Here is an 18244-nt window from a genome sequence, read left to right on the forward strand (position 1 = left end):
AAACAAGTATGATATGCGCACTAGTGATTTCCCTCAAATAAAATAGTATATATAATATTAAGACGGAAGGGCATCCGCCATACTAAGTAATATTAAAATGGAAGAGCATCCGCCATACTATCTTAAGACAATAAATTTAAAAGATATAATATTCAAACGGAAGAGCATCCGCCCAACTAAGTAATATTAAAACGGAAGAGCATCCACCATACTTTCTTAAGGCAATATAATTAAAAGATATAATATTCAAACGGAAGAGCATCCGCCCTACTAAATAATATTGTCGACGGAAGAGCATCCGCCGTACTTAACTTAGCAAGAAGCCGTGGGGAAAACACAGACACTCCTCGCAGGAAAATCTCACAATGCATATCACACACAAACACAATCATAGATAGCAAACATCGCAAATGTAAATATAACATACGTTCCGTACAGAAGAACACAAAAGTGATACATCAAAGTACATGCAATCAATGCACATAAATAGTAAAGTCTCATCATCCTCGCAAATAAAGGAAAACTTAATGATTACAAGAAGGTTATAGAGTTCCCACCTAATTTGATGACAAGCCACGCCTACCTCGAAATCCACAATCCATTGCCTTATGCTTTGGGTTGATCGTAGTTAGGAAGAAACACAACTTTGTAGAAAGTAGCAAAGGTCAACTCAGTCTCAGACCACAAGTGGTCCAATTCATCTAAATAGGAAAACTAGCAATAAGCCCAAGTCTACTAAACTCGGCCCATTAACACAAGGCCCGATCCATCTGGGTCAAACTAACGGTCACTGTCAGTCAAGGAGTCAACTGACAGTCCACATCCAAGGTCGGGTCAAGTCCTGGTCAAACGGTCAAGGTCCACCGAGTCAAGTCGGGTCAAGACAGGTAACTCAGTGAGTCAATACAACTCAATCAACAAGACTGATTCATGTTATACAAACCAAGGCCCTTGCTCAGGCAACTTCTAATGCACAAACAAGATGCAACACAAATGCAAACACCCAAACCCCGTAACTCAAATACAAACCTACCACTAACTAATATACAGTTCAAAACATCAACACCATCACCTACATTCCAGTTACATTCATTCAACCCATCTTCTTTATAGTATTTACAACACTACTGACTATAACTAGTTCCACTACTAGATCTGAATCTTATAACTCATTTAAGATACGAAAACCAATAACTCACATACACTGACAACTTCAGTAATTTCACCAAAGCTTTATAACCAACAACATAAATTTCCTCAAACTCAGCTCAAACAAACCATTATCCTTCATTCATAGTTTATCAATTCCATCTATGTAGTTCATTAGTCAAATGCACACTCCACAACAACATCTAGCTCAATTAAAACAATCACTCACGGTCAACTCCATTCATCCCTAGATGTAGCTTCCCTGCAAAACATCAACATCATTTCTTTGTAGCTTCAGTCCTTGTATAAACCGAACACTTCTGAGATTCAAACATCCCACAATCACCAGACCATGTTTCCGGCAACATCACATTCATTGAAATCAACTGCAGCTCCACCAACAAAGCAATACCGATCTCACCTTCTGCTCATTCTTCCATGATACCACTAAAACCAATTGCTCCGACTCAAGTAACCATGTACAACCAAACTGAGTCTCTACCAGTTAGATTAACTTCAACTGCAACTTAACAGATCCATTACCATTTCTCTATCAACAGACCTGCAATTCTTTCCATGCATTCGACAACACCTGTAGTTACCATTTCACAGACCATCCGCCATCTCTATTTCTTGTCAGCATCAATACAAACTTTAAAGTAACCAGACTCCAACCACCAATTACAATCATCTTCATCCAACTGAGATATTCAGCTTGAAACTCTAACTTCTAACTTTCCATTGATAACAAGTCAAGCATCATCTTCTTCTTGTTAAACTCAACACCACAGTTCTAATTCCAGGGACTCTAAAATCCAAACATTAGAAAGAAACCTAATTAACTAATTTGGGGAAGAACAGAACATAAACCCTAATTTTCGATTCCATCACAGAAATTCTCAATCCTTAATCAAAACTTCAATTAAAAGTAAACCCATCTATAAACTAACAAATAACAATAATTTCATAAAGAAATTTAAAAACAGAAACCCTAATTAAATCTCTGATTTACCTTTTCTCTTCGATTCAACATCAGAACACTTTCACTTCATCGATTTAACAACAACCCTTCTTTTCTTCATCCATCAGCATCTCGATTCACTTCTCAAATTCATATTAAACCCTATTTCGATCTTCTCGGTAGCAACCATATCATTAACTTCCTGTGCTCAATCAACCACCGTACCATCACCTTCATCTCTAATCAAACCAGCTAATAAGCTTTCTATGAAACTCTCACGCAAAAGCCTCAAATTTCTGAGATTGAGATCGGCATAGAAGATGAGAGGAGAAAACAGAAGAAGAAGAAGAAAGAAGAAGAAAGAAGAAGAAGATAAGAGAATGAATTCGCTTCGACACGTTGGGTGGTGATAAGGCCAACATAAAATGATAAAGGCACCCAGATAAAGGATAAGGGAAGCCAGGCGGTTTAGATGCAAAAGTGATTGTTTCGCCCCTCTAATTAATCTGATAATATCTTCTTCGTCCGATATCCGATTGACACGTTCGAGTAGTCTATCTCGCATAAGTTTTCATGATCTATTCGATGATACTAATTTCGTATCTAGATCGTTGTTATATTAATTTCTATTAATTAAAATCTACATTAACTGATCGAGTCATTAGTGGCTAAAACGTCTCTTGACCGGTATAATCGCGTTGACGAGCTTGAGGCTCCTTACATTCTCCCCACCTTATTCATTTTCGTCCTCGAAAATTGAATCACCCTTCTGGTCTTCAAAAAAACTCCCAACCTTATAGAGAAATGCCATCTCTCGACTAAATGCAAGTACTGTTCATACTTACAAACACGTGAAATCAACTCATTTTAAATTTTAAATGAGTTCAAAACAACAAGAAATGAAACACAAACCTACATGTTTTTCTATAACCAAATCTGTAGTTTGTAACTTCAAGGTCAAAAGATTAATTTCTATTCCAATAGACTATTTGTTCTAAGTATATTGAAGGATACTCTATCATAAAGTTTCTATATGACTTTTAAGATCTATCAATATACTAATCTCACTATTTTTCCTAGTATCGGATTGTCTACATGTTCAAACTTTTTAGACTAATTGTTTTCTAATCTCCATTAGCTTTGCAAAGCATAAAATAATTGGTTTACCATACGATTTTTACTTCACAAAATGTATACACAACCAAACAAACAAATCAATCAACCAATAAATCATTTAGTTATTGATAGTTTTTATTGATTAATATTTATCTCACAACCCAGCCCAGTTCTAAGCTAATTTAGTTCACTAACTGGTACTAGCTATTATTTATTGTTGCTCATGTAAGATCTAATAGTGAGCTCTGATACCAACCTGTGACCCCCCAACCTAATCACCTGCTTAGTTAATAGGATTACCGATTTTAAGAAACATAGTTACATAAAGTGCTAATAACAAAACCCAAACTCTCTGATATTATATAAATGATAAATCTCTCGAGTGATAAGAATATAATAATGTGTTGTTTTACAAAAGAAGAAAGAATACATACATAAAGATAAACAAACGTCTTCAGTTCGCTAAAACTTTATGCTACAAACACGGATATCTTCATGTGCACCATTTCTTCGAGTAACTGAAACTGAAGTGGGAATGAGTGAGCACATCATCCCAAAGGGTTCCCAGTGGAAAAAAATAACTCTCAAGTAATCACTAACATGCTTCAAAGTCTAAATGATTATAAATTGACAGTAAAAAAGAAAAAACTAATCATTCATCTATTTATGCATCACTAAGCAAGTGTCACTCTAACCTCGCCAAACTCAATGGAGAAGACGACGCGAGAGCAACCCTAATCAGTAATAATAACATTTTCCACACAGATTTCCCATACAAACCATGATTCAGAATATTACCATCAAGATCAGAAAGTTAGACAAACAAGTATGATATGCGCACGAGTGATTTCCCTCACATAAAATAGTATATATAATATTAAGACGGAAGGGCATCCTCCATACTAAGTAATATGAAAACGGAAGAGCATCCGCCATACTATCTTAAGACAATAAATTTAAAAGATATAATATTCAAACGGAAGAGCATCCTCCCTACTAAGTAATATTAAAACGGAAGAGCATCCGCCATACTTTCTTAAGGATATAGAATTAAAAGATATAATATTCAAACGGAAGAGCATCTGCCCTACTAAATAATATTGTCGACGGAAGAGCATCTGCCTTACTTAACTTAGCAAAGAGCCGTGGGGAAAACACAGACACTCCTCGCATGGAAATCTCACAATGCATATCACACATAAACACAATCATAGATAACAAACATCGCAAATGTAAATATAACATACGTTCCGTACAGAAGAACACAAAAGTGATACATCAAAGTACATGCAATCAATGCACATAAATAGTAAAGTCTCATCATGCTCGCAAATAAAGGAAAGCTTAATGATTACAAGAAGGTTATAGAGTTCCCACCTGATTTGATGACAAGCCACGCCTACCTCGAAATCCACAATCCACTGGCTTATGCTTCGGGTTGATCGTAGTTAGTAAAGATCAATTGTTAATCACCCAAACACTCTAAGAGATTATCCCATAAGGCTCATACAAGGTTCATAACATAATCTTATACAATCCTCTAGTTATAGGCTAGGTGACCCATCTAATAGTTCTAAGCTCATTCATAGCTCTACACCTTTTCATTATCTATTTTTAACACATCTAAGGTTTTACTAATTTAATTGGGTTGGTTCTATAGCCCATTAAATAAGTCTTAAGAAGATATACAACTTTGTAGAAAGTAGTAAAGGTCAACTAAGACCACAAGTGGTCCAATTCATCTAAATAGGAAAACTAGAAATAAGCCCAAGTCTACTAAACTCGGCCCGTTAACACAAGGCCCGGTCCATCTGGGTCAAACTAACGGTCAAGGAGTCAACTAGCAGTATACATCCAAGGTCAGGTCAAGTCCTGGTCAAATGGTCAAGGTCCACTGAGTCAAGACAGGTAACTTAGTGAGTCAATACAACTCAATCAACAAGACTGATTCATGTTATACAAACCAAGGCCCTTGCTCAGGCAACTTCTAATGCACAAACAAGATGCAATACAAATGCAAACACCCAAACCCTGTAACTCAAATACAAACCTAGTCTACCACTAACTAATATACAGTTCAAAACATCAACACCATCACCTACTGATGGTTTTCAAATAGTGATTGTAGTAGTGGTAAAAACTGGGTCTTTTCAGACTTGTGAAGAAAACAATTTTTATAGATTTAAATTAAACAGGCAACTAAATAAAATAATTCAAAGTTTTGGAGAAAAAATACCAAGACTAGGATTCCACCATTGACCAAATAAATAGTAAACTCTAAATAATATTTATGCAATTTTATCTTTAAAAATAATTCTAATATTTGCCTCAAATATATTCTTGAAGTAATAGTTGTAATCAAAGAGTATAAAACATCAAAAGTATTTAAAACCCAACATGCTTCATCAAATTAATTCACAACTATTCAATAAGAACTAATATTTCAATTCAATCCCATGCAAATAATCAAATAATAATATTGCAAATAAATAGTAAAATTAGAATTATACCAATTAATGTGGAACAATGGCTTCCTCCGTCGCCTTGGCTAATGGGTTTAGCTCCTCATCCCAAAAACACACTCACAAGATAAATTCATGGCTAAAATAGGTGTTTTTATTGATGTATAAGATGAAACAGGAAATTGTAACGCTGTAAAAGTGTTACAGCGTCACCGTTACAAAGGGGTCACTGTTACAAAAGAGTATGGTAATTTAAGACTGCTGTAAACGATAACTATCTACTGCTGTGAAACAACAACAGTGGTAAGAAAATAAGTCTGCTGAAGAACGACGGACTCTGCGAGTCTGTTCTTCGTGTTCTTCAGAAGCTTTAATGGCAGCAGCAGCAGCAGCGTTGTCTCCTCTATAATTGCTTCTCCTAGGCTCTCATCGACTCCAAACTCTCTCCTAAAGGTTTCTAACCTTTCTTTGATGTAAACCAACACTTATATAGCCTTCAGATTCCCTAGAAACTCGATCAAATTCGAGAATAAATCTCTTATTCTTCACGTGCAGTTTGAACAATAATTCCATCTGTCGATCTTTGTATGCGTCTGTGAGCTATTCTATTGCTCCCAAAATCTTCTCTGAATTGAACTCAACTGTTTTGAAGTATATCCCACGCAAGAATCTCTCCCAAATCTTTCAAACCAATTCAAAACCCTAAACAGGGACCGTGTGCACTGTCTTGACTTTGTGTGGATTTTCTGACTTATACAGCCCAATTAGATGGGTCCAATCGATTCTAACAGGTCCCTTATGTCTTGTAGAGTCCGTGGGTACCAAATTTGCCCATTGAATCGCCTGCTAGGTCGCTCAAATCCTTGATCCAAAACTGTTGACGCTGCTTCCTTTTTTCCCGCCAAAATCCAGTTTTGAAACTTTGAAGATGACCTCCCCCTATCCAGTTCCGGTTTCCCTTTAGCAGATGCCTGGAAATGGGTCACCCCTTAGTAATTAGGTTACCCCTTATCCAAAATGAGAGTCCGTATAGTAATTTTATCCCACGGGCGCAAAAAACCATTTTTTAGCCAATTTCGCCGCAAAAGCTTATTTCTCCAAGAATACCTACAGGGACATAAAAAGCCATAATAAATATAAAATGGAGCACTAATAATAAATACAATTGAGATTATATAAGACACAAAAATGTGCCTATCAAATACCCCCAAACTTATTATTTGCTAGTCCTCGAGCAAATCTAATCTAAAATAAAATGACTACACTTAGCACGTGCAGTAAGCCGTTAAACCACTAGGTGGCCCTAGTGGCGGAGTGTTGTCTCCGGGGGGTTTACCAGAGGTGTACCCACAAAACCTTAATACTCCAGAGCTTAACTATCTACGCAGAACCTTGGAAGGCACTAAAGAATCTCCTTGGTTGGCATACTTATTGACTACAGGAAGAAGTACCCTGATGCGAAATTCCAATTGTTGTACACGAGTTTGCACTCAAGCATACTAAAATTCATATAAAGTGACAGAGCTCTACTCAGATAGTTGCACTATGGACATCATATTCGGAGTCAAAACTAATCACATGGATAGATCAAGAAGATGGATATAGAAAACATAGATGGTTTTGATGTTTACTAAGTGAACGACGTTTCCCATATCTGTCTGAAGGCCTCCGCCAAAATGAACCTATCCTAATGGATTGAGATACTAGTATGACTAATATCAACACACTGGCATATACAAGGGTACCAGTGGTCGATAACCTAACTCTAGGTCAACACAACTGGCATATACAAGGGTACCAGTGGTCGACTTTATTGAATTTATTCCTTTTGGTCAAATGGTCTGGTCTCAATTTCTTTTTTTTTTTTTTTTTTTTTTTTTTTTCATCTTTTTTTTTTTTTTTTTTTTTTTTTTTTTTTTTTTTTTTTTTTTTTTTTTTTTTTTTTTTTTTTTTTTTTTTTTTTTTTTTTTTTTTTTTTTTTTTATGGTATCTCAATCACTCTAATTCACCCTAGCATTGGTAACAACTTGAATCGCGGGCCCCACCTATCACTTAGAGAAACATAGTTTAAAAACAAAATAAAATAAAAATAGAAGTGAAAAGGACTCAACGAGATATGGTGAAACTATCATGTTATTTCTAACACCTGAGCTCTGTGCTTTTATGAATAGACTCTTTAGATGTTTCCATCTAATCAGATTGGTTCCTCAAACTCCTACAATCAAAATGCTTCCATCCACTTAGATTAGTTAGTGCAATCCTCAATAGGCATAAATTTCTAAGCTCTGGAGTTTATTTATTCATACTAAAAAGTTTCTCCCATACCCCCAAACTTAAACCTAACATTGTCCTCAATGTTCTCAAAATACATACTTGATGCTCAAAATATGATTAAAAGAGTGAAAAATATAAAACAGTGGTTCTGTGACCCACAAAATTCGTCCAGAAAGAAACAATACCAGTGAGCTGCAGTAAAACAACGACACCCAGCTGCTGCTGTTGACGCTGCAGAAAATAAGACTGCTCTGAGCAGTCCGTTATTCGTGTTCTTCAAGGTTTGTTAATGGCAGCAGCAGCAGCAGGTACAATTCCTGCAACTCCTCCTGCGCCTCTCTGCTGGCCTCCCAATCGACCCCTAACTCTTCATCCCCCTTCTCTGACATAAAACCAACTATTTATAGGCTTTAAATCCCCTTGAAACTCGATCAAACCCCTTGGAAATCTCCATTATTCTTTACGGGTTGTTTGAAGAATAATCTTCTTCTTGTTGTGTTACAGGCTGTTTCTAGCTATTCTCTCGTCTCAAATATCTTCTAGGACTTTTACCCAACTGTTTTGATGTATATCCCACGCAAGATATCCCATAAATCTCTCAAACTAATCTCAAACCCTAAACAGAAACCGTGTGCACTGTCTTGACTTTGTGTGGATTTTCTGACTTATCCAGCCCAATTAGATGGGTCTAATCGCTTCTAACAGGTCCCTTATGTCTTGCAGAGTCCTTGGGTACCAAATTTGCTCATTGAATCGCCTGCTAGGTCGCTCAAATCCTTGATCCAAAACTGTTGACGCTGCTGCCTTTTTTCCCGCCAAAATTTTCTTTTGAATTTGAGAAGTTGACCTCCCCTTATCTGTGGCTGGTCTCCCTTTAGCAGATGACTGGAAATGGGTCACCCCTTAGTAATTAGGTTACCCCTTATCCAAAATCAAGGGTCCGTATAGCAAGTGTCCTCTGGGGCATTTTCCGCATTTTTTTCGGGGTTCCTCCGGAGTATTTCTGGGATACTTCTGGTACACTTCTGAGGCGCTTCCGGTACGTTATCAACGGAGGTCCAAATGCCACATTTTTAGCCAAATTCGCCGCAAGAGATTATTTTCCAAAAACACCTACAAATACATAAAATAACCAAATAAGTACAATATCGAGTACTAACAATATATACAAATGAGCTATATTAGACACATAAATGCGTCTATCAAATACCCCCAAACTTATTATTTGCTAGTCCCGAGCAAATCAAAACTACAAAATAAATCCTAACTCACTGTCGCAGGCATCGTCCATTGCATTTAGCGTATGCAATAAGCCTTTAAACCCCTAGGTGGCCCTAGTGGCCGAGTTATAGTCTCGGGAGGGCTTACCAGAGATATACCCACAAAACCTGTACTCCAGACCTTAGCTATCTACGCAGAACCTTGGAAGGCACTAAAGAATCTCCTTGGTTGGCATACTTATTGACTACAGGAAGAAGTACCATGATGCGAAATTCCAATTGTTGTACACGAGTTTGCACTCAAGCATACTAAAATTCATATAAAGTGACAGAGCTCTACTCAGATAGTTGCACTATGGACATCATATTCGGAGTCAAAACTAATCACATGGATAGATCAAGAAGATGGATATAGAAAAACATGTATGGTTTTGATGTTTACTAAGCGAACGGCGTTTCCCATATCTGTCTGAAGGCCTCCGCCAAAATGAACCTATCCTAATGGATTGAGATACTAGTCTGACTAATATCAACACACTGGCATATACAAGGGTACCAGTGGTCGATAACCTAACTCTAGGTCAAGACAACTGGCATATACAAGGGTACCAGTGGTCGACTTTATTGAATTTATTCCTTTTGGTCAAATGGTCTGGTCTCATTTTTTTTTTTTTTTTTTTTAAATTCATGGTATCTCAATCACTCTAATTCACCCTAGCATTGGTAACAACTTGAATCGTGGGCCCCACCTATCACTTAGAGAAACATAGTTTAAAAACAAAATAAAATAAAAATAGAAGTGAAAAGGACTCAACGAGATATGGTGAAACTATCATGTTATTTCTAACACCTGAGCTCTGTGCTTTTATGAATAGACTCTTTAGATGTTTCCATCTAATCAGATTGGTTCCTCAAACTCCTACAATCAAAATGCTTCCATCCACTTAGATTAGTTAGTGCAATCCTCAATAGGCATAAATTTCTAGGCTCTGGAGTTTATTTATTGCAACTAAAAGCTAACAAAAAGTTTCTTCCCCACCCCCAAACTTAAATCTTACATTGTCCTCAATGTTCTAAGGATGAAAATAAAAGCATGAACAAGGAGAAACTATTACCACTGGAGGGAAAAGAAATAAGGAAGGATATTACCGTATCACATGAACGCGGGAGCCTCCCAGTAAATGCTAAATTTATAGTCATTACCTAGACATCAAATACCTCAAAAAGAATTTTCACCTTCCAAAGTCGTATACCAATAGTCGAAATAATTGTGGGTCCATAAGACCAAATAGAATTGCCACAAATAGGAGACAAATGCTCAAGATCAGAAAAATAAGCAGATAGAGCACAACCTGATCTAAAGTTTCTCGCAAGACAACTGGATTTATCTGAGGTGCCCACTTGGGCTTCATATGAGTGTCTCGGCAAACAGATTCATCCGAAAAATGGGTCTCTAACATATGGATTTTCTCCTGGACATTATCAGGCGGATCAGGTTGTGGAGTCTGAATACACTCAAGCGATACCTCAGATGCACTAGGCTTGAGTCCCAAGTTAGGGACTTCTATTGGGGATAATTGACAATCTCTACCCCCAAACTTAGAATTTTGGGTGCCTCTACAATGACTAGTCACAATGTTCCTAATTTCTAGACCATCGGGTTCTTGAAAAAGGTCAATTGCTTTCTCTAAGTCATAATCAGGTGGTTCATCCTCAGCTTGCTTCATATCTTCTATGGTCCACTCTAAGGCTTCCTTATTTTCTTGAAGCACGGTCTCTGGACTACTTTCCTGATCACTATCCAAATCGGAGGCTATAATCACAGGGAAAGACTCGGGTGGGCCTAAAAATGTATAATTAGACTCCAACTCAGGAGGCTCTTTTAAATAAGGTATTAAGATAGACTCATAAGCTAGTAATGGTTCGAACCTATCTTTCCATATATCAATATCTAACATAGGAACAGAATCCAACAGAGCATTTACTTGTTCAATGTTACTATCATCGTCGAAATCCAGGCTAAAATGGGATAAACAACTCTCCAATGTATTTTCCGGTACGATGTTTGGTAATGACTCCTGAACTAAGGTTCCTATCATGTTCACCTCTTCAATACATGTGCTATCTAGCTCAGAATGTAGCTTGTTTACATTAAAAATATTCAGCTCAATAGTCATATTACCAAAAGATAGATTCATAATACCATTTCGACAGTTTATGATCGCATTAGACGTAGCTAAGAATGGGCGGCCTAAAATCACAGGTATTTGGTTCTCTGGGTCGGGGACAGGTTGGGTATCTAGGACCACGAAATCCACTGGATAAATAAACTTGTCGACCTCAATAAGAACATCCTCGATCACACCACGAGGGATTTTAACGGACCTATCAGCTAACTGGAGTGTTATCTGGGTAGGTTTCATCTCACCAAGTCCTAGCTTAAGGTACACATGGTATGTCAGTAAGTTCACACTGGCTCCTAAGTCAAGCAACGCTTTCTCAACACGGTACTTACCTATTGTACAAGAAATGGTAGGGGACCCTGGGTCTTTATACTTAGGAGTAGTGGTATTCTGAATAATAGAACTCACATGACTAGCTATGAAGGCTTTCTTCTGGACACTGAGCTTACGCTTTCGCGTACACAAGTCCTTAAGGAACTTGGCATAAGAGGGAATCTGCCTAATTGCATCTAATAATGGAAGGTTGATATTAACCTGCTTAAAAACCTCCAATATATCATTAAAGTTGGACTCCCTCTTAGTCGGAACTAGCAGCTGTGGGAATGGGGCTCTGGGAACAAAGCCGGGCTCAACAGGACCCTCATTGGTCTCCTTGGAGACTCTATCAGTCTCCTCATTTTCTGGATCAGCAGGGTGAACTACAGCATGTTCACTATCAGGCATGGAAACCTTGTTGTCAACTTTCTTTCCACTCCTAAGGGTTGTGACAGCATTCACATGATTGTACGATTTCTCTCCTTTTGGGTTGGGATCAGTACGACTAGGGAACCTTCCATCTTCTCTCTCACTTATGAACTTAGCTATTTGTCCTACTTGAAGTTCTAATTTGGCAAGACTCTGGGAATTATTCTTCAATTCTTGCCTAGTTTCTTGTTGAAAGCTCATGTGGTTCTTTGTTAGCATTTCATGGTTATTTGCTAACATAGTGAGAGTATCCTCTAAGGTAGAGATCTTTTTCTCGGAAGTGTTTTGAAACTGGGTTTGACCTGAAGAGTTCTTAAAACCAAAACCTGGGGGAGGCTGAGAATTGCTAGACTGGCCTTGACTCTGGCCCTTAGACCAAGAGAAATTAGGATGGTTTCTCCAACCAGGGTTGTAGGTTTCTGAGTATGGGTCAAACTTCTGACGGTTCTCAAACCTAGCATTGTTATAGACAGCATGGGCTTGCTCTTCACTAACCTGACCTTCCCAAAATGAATTATCAGGCTCTATTCCACAACTAGAGACTTGAGAGGCTCTATTAGGTTCAACAAGGGACCTATTTTTAGACTGGCCCATTTCCAAAGCTTCTAACCTTCTAGATAAAGCAGCAAACTTAGCATCTGAACCAAAACTTGTATCTACCACATTGGTGCTACTTCTATTGACCAAGAGTCTTTTAGGGGGTTCAACACAAGATTCCCACTGTTGGGATTTTTCAGCCATAGCTCCTAAGAAGGTAAAAGCATCATCATCATTTTTACTAGTGAACTCACCAGCGCACATAGACTCAACCATGGCTTTGGTCGAATAGTCTAAACCATCATAAATAATCTGTACAAGTTTCATATTATCAAATTCATGGTGAGGACACTGAGATAGGAGATCATTGAATCGCTCTAAAAACCTATAAAGAGACTCTCCCTCTTGTTGCACACTAGCACTAATTTTCTGCCTAACAGCTGCAGTTTTATGCTTAGGGTAGAATTTCATATAGAAGGCAGCGATAAGTTCCTGCCATGTTTCTATGGATTCAGACGGTAGGTTGTTAAGCCAGGTCTTGGCTTTATCTCTCAAGGAAAAGGGAAACATCTTAAGTTTCAAGACTTCATCGGTAAGGTCCTTTATCCTAATTGTCCCACAGATTTCCTCAAAGTCCCTAATATGAAAATAAGGGTTCTCATCATCTTTTCCTAAGAATATAGGGATCATTTGAAGAATACTAGGTTTTATCTCAAAATTAGCCGTAGTGGCTGGCAATTTAATGCATGAAGCTCGGTTGGTCCTAGTTGGGAACATGTAATCTTTCAAAGTTACCATCGCTGGCACAACAGAAGTACTAGGAGTACTTTCCTCACAAAGAGACAGATTCTCAAAACAGAAGTTTCCAAAAACAGGGCTCTCAAAAGAAGAATCTTCGAGCTCCCTGCTTAAATCAGAAGAACTACTAGGTTTTTCGCTAATCAATCGACCTAGAGTATCTCTTTTCCAAGCCCTAACAAAATCGGGCATACATTAAAAAGAATTCAAAAAGAAATAAAAACCCTAACAGGAAGGTTCTAGCAAACACACAGCAGGCTGACTCGACTTTACCACAAAAAACCTAAATATTTCTAGCAAACAACAAGCATGATGGCTCCACTTAGATTGTTTCTAGACCAGCTTCTAATCCTTCGAAAGGGAATTCGTTACAATTTGAGCAAACCCCTCTGGAATCAATCCGAGTTAAAGCAAGTTGAATCGAGGCGAGGGAAGCTCAGAGGAGCTTTGATACCCAAAACCTCACCGATCCTATGCGGCGCAGTCACGCATTCAACTCGCAGAAACCGTCAAGAACTTCGAGGTGTGCTTAAAAGAGTAACCAATATTTTTCGAATGATTGTCCTGTTACGCTCGATACCCTATAGGTCTCTTTCTAGTCCAAATTTTAGGCTTAGGTTCGCTTTAGGTTTCGTTTTCCTAAGGCGGGCAAGAAGGGAGCGGTGATGAAATCCGAACCCTTATCTTATATGGTCCAGTCCTTGCCCTTTACTAGGAATTTAAAAACAGTCCATATTCAAGTCCTCAGCATATATTCACCTTAAGGAGTCCAGTAACCCGCTTGCAGGAGATTCGCGGGTGTTTAGAATTTTACCTCCCGTACCAGACGGGCGAAGAACCGCTGAAGTCGACTCGGGCCACGACTCCTATGCCGTGTGCGAACCCGAGGGGCCGAGACGATATTGTAATCGTCGTCCTTCCCTGCAAACAGTTTATATTTAAGGGTACCCTTCCGTAGGGTTTAAAAATAAAAATAAAAATGTCCCAAAATTAATGTCCAAAGTCCATAAAAAAAAATACAAAAGAAAAGAAAGTCTAAAAAAAAAATTACAAAAATAAAAATGTCTCTCTCTTTTTTTTTTCTCTCTTTTTAACAAAATAAAGAAAATCTTCTTCTTTTCGCTCCTTTAGCTTTGGTTTTCACTCCCAAACTTTAAGTAAATCACCACAATCTTTGGCAAATTTATCTCTCGCTCCAACTTCAAAAATCTGCAAGGAAACAAAAAAAACCAAAAACGTAAAGAAGAACAAGAATAATAATAATAAAAAAAAAATCTAAAAAAAATGCTAACTAAACACAGGTCCGCGTCGGCGGCGCCAAAAATTTGATGGTTTTCAAATAGTGATTGTAGTAGTGGTAAAAACTGGGTCTTTTCAGACTTGTGAAGAAAACAATTTTTATAGATTTAAATTAAACAAGCAACTAAATAAAATAATTCAAAGTTTTGGAGAAAAAATACCAAGACTAGGATTCCACCATTGACCAAATAAATAGTAAACTCTAAATAATATTCATGCAATTTTATCTTTAAAAATAATTCTAATTTTTGCCTCAAATATATTCTTGAAGTAATAGTTGTAATCAAAGAGTATAAAACATCAAAAGTATTTAAAACCCAGCATGCTTCATCAAATTAATTCACAACTATTCAATAAGAACTAATATTTCAATTCAATCCCATGCAAATAATCAAATAATAATATTGCAAATAAATAGTAAAATTAGAATTATACCAATTAATGTGGAACAATGGCTTCCTCCGTCGCCTTGGTTAATGGGTTTAGCTCCTCATCCCAAAAACACACTCACAAGATAAATTCATGGCTAAAATAGGTGTTTTTATTGATGTATAAGATGAAACAGGAAATTGTAACGCTGTAAAAGTGTTACAGCGTCACCGTTACAAAGGGGTCACTGTTACAAAAGAGTATGGTAATTTAAGACTGCTGTAAACGATAACTATCTACTGCTGTGAAACAACAACAGTGGTAAGAAAATAAGTCTGCTGAAGAACGACGGACTCTGCGAGTCTGTTCTTCGTGTTCTTCAGAAGCTTTAATGGCAGCAGCAGCAGCGTTGTCTCCTCTATAATTGCTTCTCCTAGGCTCTCATCGACTCCAAACTCTCTCTTAAAGGTTTCTAACCTTTCTTTGATGTAAACCAACACTTATATAGCCTTCAGATTCCCTAGAAACTCGATCAAATTCGAGAATAAATCTCTTATTCTTCACGTGCAGTTTGAACAATAATTCCATTTGTCGATCTTTGTATGCGCCTGTGAGCTATTCTATTGCTCCCAAAATCTTCTCTGACTTGAACTCAACTGTTTTGAAGTATATCCCACGCAAGAATCTCTCCCAAATCTTTCAAACCAATTCAAAACCCTAAACAGGGACCGTGTGCACTGTCTTGACTTTGTGTGGATTTTCTGACTTATACAGCCCAATTAGATGGGTCCAATCGATTCTAACAGGTCCCTTATGTCTTGTAGAGTCCGTGGGTACCAAATTTGCCCATTGAATCGCCTGCTAGGTCGCTCAAATCCTTGATCCAAAACTGTTGACGCTGCTGCCTTTTTTCCCGCCAAAATCCAGTTTTGAAACTTTGAAGATGACCTCCCCCTATCCAGTTCCGGTCTCCCTTTAGCAGATGCCTGGAAATGGGTCACCCCTTAGTAATTAAGTTACCCCTTATCCAAAATGAGAGTCTGTATAGTAATTTTCTCCCACGGGCGTAAAAAACCATTTTTTAGCCAATTTCGCCGCAAAAGCTTATTTCTCCAAGAATACCTACAGGGACATAAAAAGTCATAATAAATATAAAATGGAGCACTAATAATATATACAATTGAGATTATATAAGACACAAAAATGTGCCTATCACCTACATTCCAGTTACATTCATTCAACCCATCTTCTTTATAGTATTTACAACACTACTGACTATAACTAGTTCCACTACTAGATCTGAATCTTATAACTCATTTAAGATATCAAAACCAATAACTCACATAAACTGACAACTTCAGTAATTGCACCAAAGCTTTATAACCAACAACATAAATTTCCTCAAACTCAGCTCAAACAAACCATTATCCTTCATTCATAGTTTATCAACTCCATCTCTGTAGTTCATTAGCCAAATGCACACTCCATAACAACATCTAGCTCAATTAGCATAATCACTCACAGTCAACTCCATTCATCCCTAGATGTAGCTTCCCTGCAACACATCAACATCATTTCCTTTGTAGCTTCAGTCCTTGTATAAACCGAACACTTCTGAGATTCAAACATCCCACAATCACCAGACCATGTTTCCTGCAACATCACATTCATTGAAATCAACTGCAGCTCCACCAACAAAGCAATACCGATCTCACCTTCTGCTCATTCTTCCATGATACCATTAAAACCAATTGCTCCGACTCAAGTAACCATGTACAAGCAAATTGAGTCCCTACCAGTTAGATTAACTTCAACTGCAACTTAACAGATCCGTTACCATTTCTCTATCAACAGACCTGCAATTCTTTCCATGCATTCGACAACACCTGTAGTTACCATTTCACAGACCAACCACCATTTTTATTTCTTCTCAGGACCAATACAAACTTGAAAGTAACGAGACAACATCCACCAATTACAGTCATCTTCATCCAACTGAGATATTCAGCTTGAAACTCTAACTTCTAACTTTCCGTTGATAACAAGTCAAGCATCATCTTCTTCTTGTTAAACTCAACACCACAGTTCTAATTCCAGGGATTCTAAAATCCAATCATTAGAAAGAACTCTAATTAACTAATTTGGGGAAGAACAGAACATAAACCCTAATTTTCGATTCCATCACATAAATTCTCAATCCTTAATCAAAACCTCAATTAAAAGTAAACCCATAAATAAACTAACAAATAACAATAATTTCATAAAGAAATTTCAAAACAGAAACCCTAATTAAATCTCTGATTTACCTTTTCTCTTCGATTCAATATCAGAACACTTTCACTTCATCGATTTGACGACAACCCTTATTTTCTTCATCCATCAGCATCTCGATTCACTTCTCAAATTCATATTAAACCCTATTTCGATCTTCTCGGTAGCAACCATATCATTAACTTCCTGTGCTCAATCAACCACCGTACCATCGCCTCCATCTCTAATCAAACCAGCTAATAAGCTTTCTATGAAACTCTCACGCAAAAGCCTCAAATTTCTGAGATTGAGATCGGCAGAGAAGATAAGAGGAGAAAACAGAGAAGACGAAAGAAGAAGAAATAGAAAGAAGATAAGAGAATGAATTCTCTTCGACACGTTGGGTGGTGATAAGGCCAACATAAAATGATAAAGGCACCCAGATAAAGGATAAGGGAAGCCAGGCGGTTTAGATGCAAAAGTGATTATTTTGCCCCTCTCATTAATCTGATAATATCTTCTTCGTCCGGTATCCGATTGACACGTTCGAGTAGTCTATCTCGCATAACTTTTCGTGATCTATTCGATGGTACTAATTTCGTATCTAGATAGTTGTTATATTAGTTTCTATTAATTAAAATCTACATTAACTAATCGAGTCATTAGCGGCTAAAACGTCTCTTGACTGGTATAATCGCGTTGACGAGCTTGAGGCTCCTTACAGTTTATCTGTGGGAGACATATTTATCTATTATCTTATACTTTTCTGTGTGATACAGATTTGTTTATTAAAGTCTTCGACTTTGGGTCGTAGCAACTGTTAGTTGTGGGTGAGATCAGCTAAGGGAATCAAGTGCGTAGTATCCTGCTGGGATCAGAGAC

The 18244-nt window shown here is 37.5% G+C and overlaps 2 long non-coding RNA genes across 2 annotated transcripts; both read right to left on the reverse strand.

The window, feature by feature from the left end:
• Positions 1–933: 933 nt before the first annotated feature.
• LOC113340985 lies at positions 934–2473 on the reverse strand. The gene is made up of 2 exons (XR_003355710.1): positions 2162–2473; positions 934–1957 (listed from the first exon to the last, which is right to left on the reverse strand). It is a non-coding gene; the product is annotated as an uncharacterized LOC113340985 (long non-coding RNA).
• A 2712-nt stretch (positions 2474–5185) lies between these two features.
• LOC113340984 lies at positions 5186–17719 on the reverse strand. Its single transcript, XR_003355709.1, has 2 exons — positions 16329–17719; positions 5186–5324 (listed from the first exon to the last, which is right to left on the reverse strand). It is a non-coding gene; the product is annotated as an uncharacterized LOC113340984 (long non-coding RNA).
• Positions 17720–18244: the final 525 nt, after the last annotated feature.

This window comes from Papaver somniferum, unplaced genomic scaffold (assembly GCF_003573695.1).
Source record: "Papaver somniferum cultivar HN1 unplaced genomic scaffold, ASM357369v1 unplaced-scaffold_24, whole genome shotgun sequence".
NCBI classification, from domain to species: domain Eukaryota; kingdom Viridiplantae; phylum Streptophyta; class Magnoliopsida; order Ranunculales; family Papaveraceae; genus Papaver; species Papaver somniferum.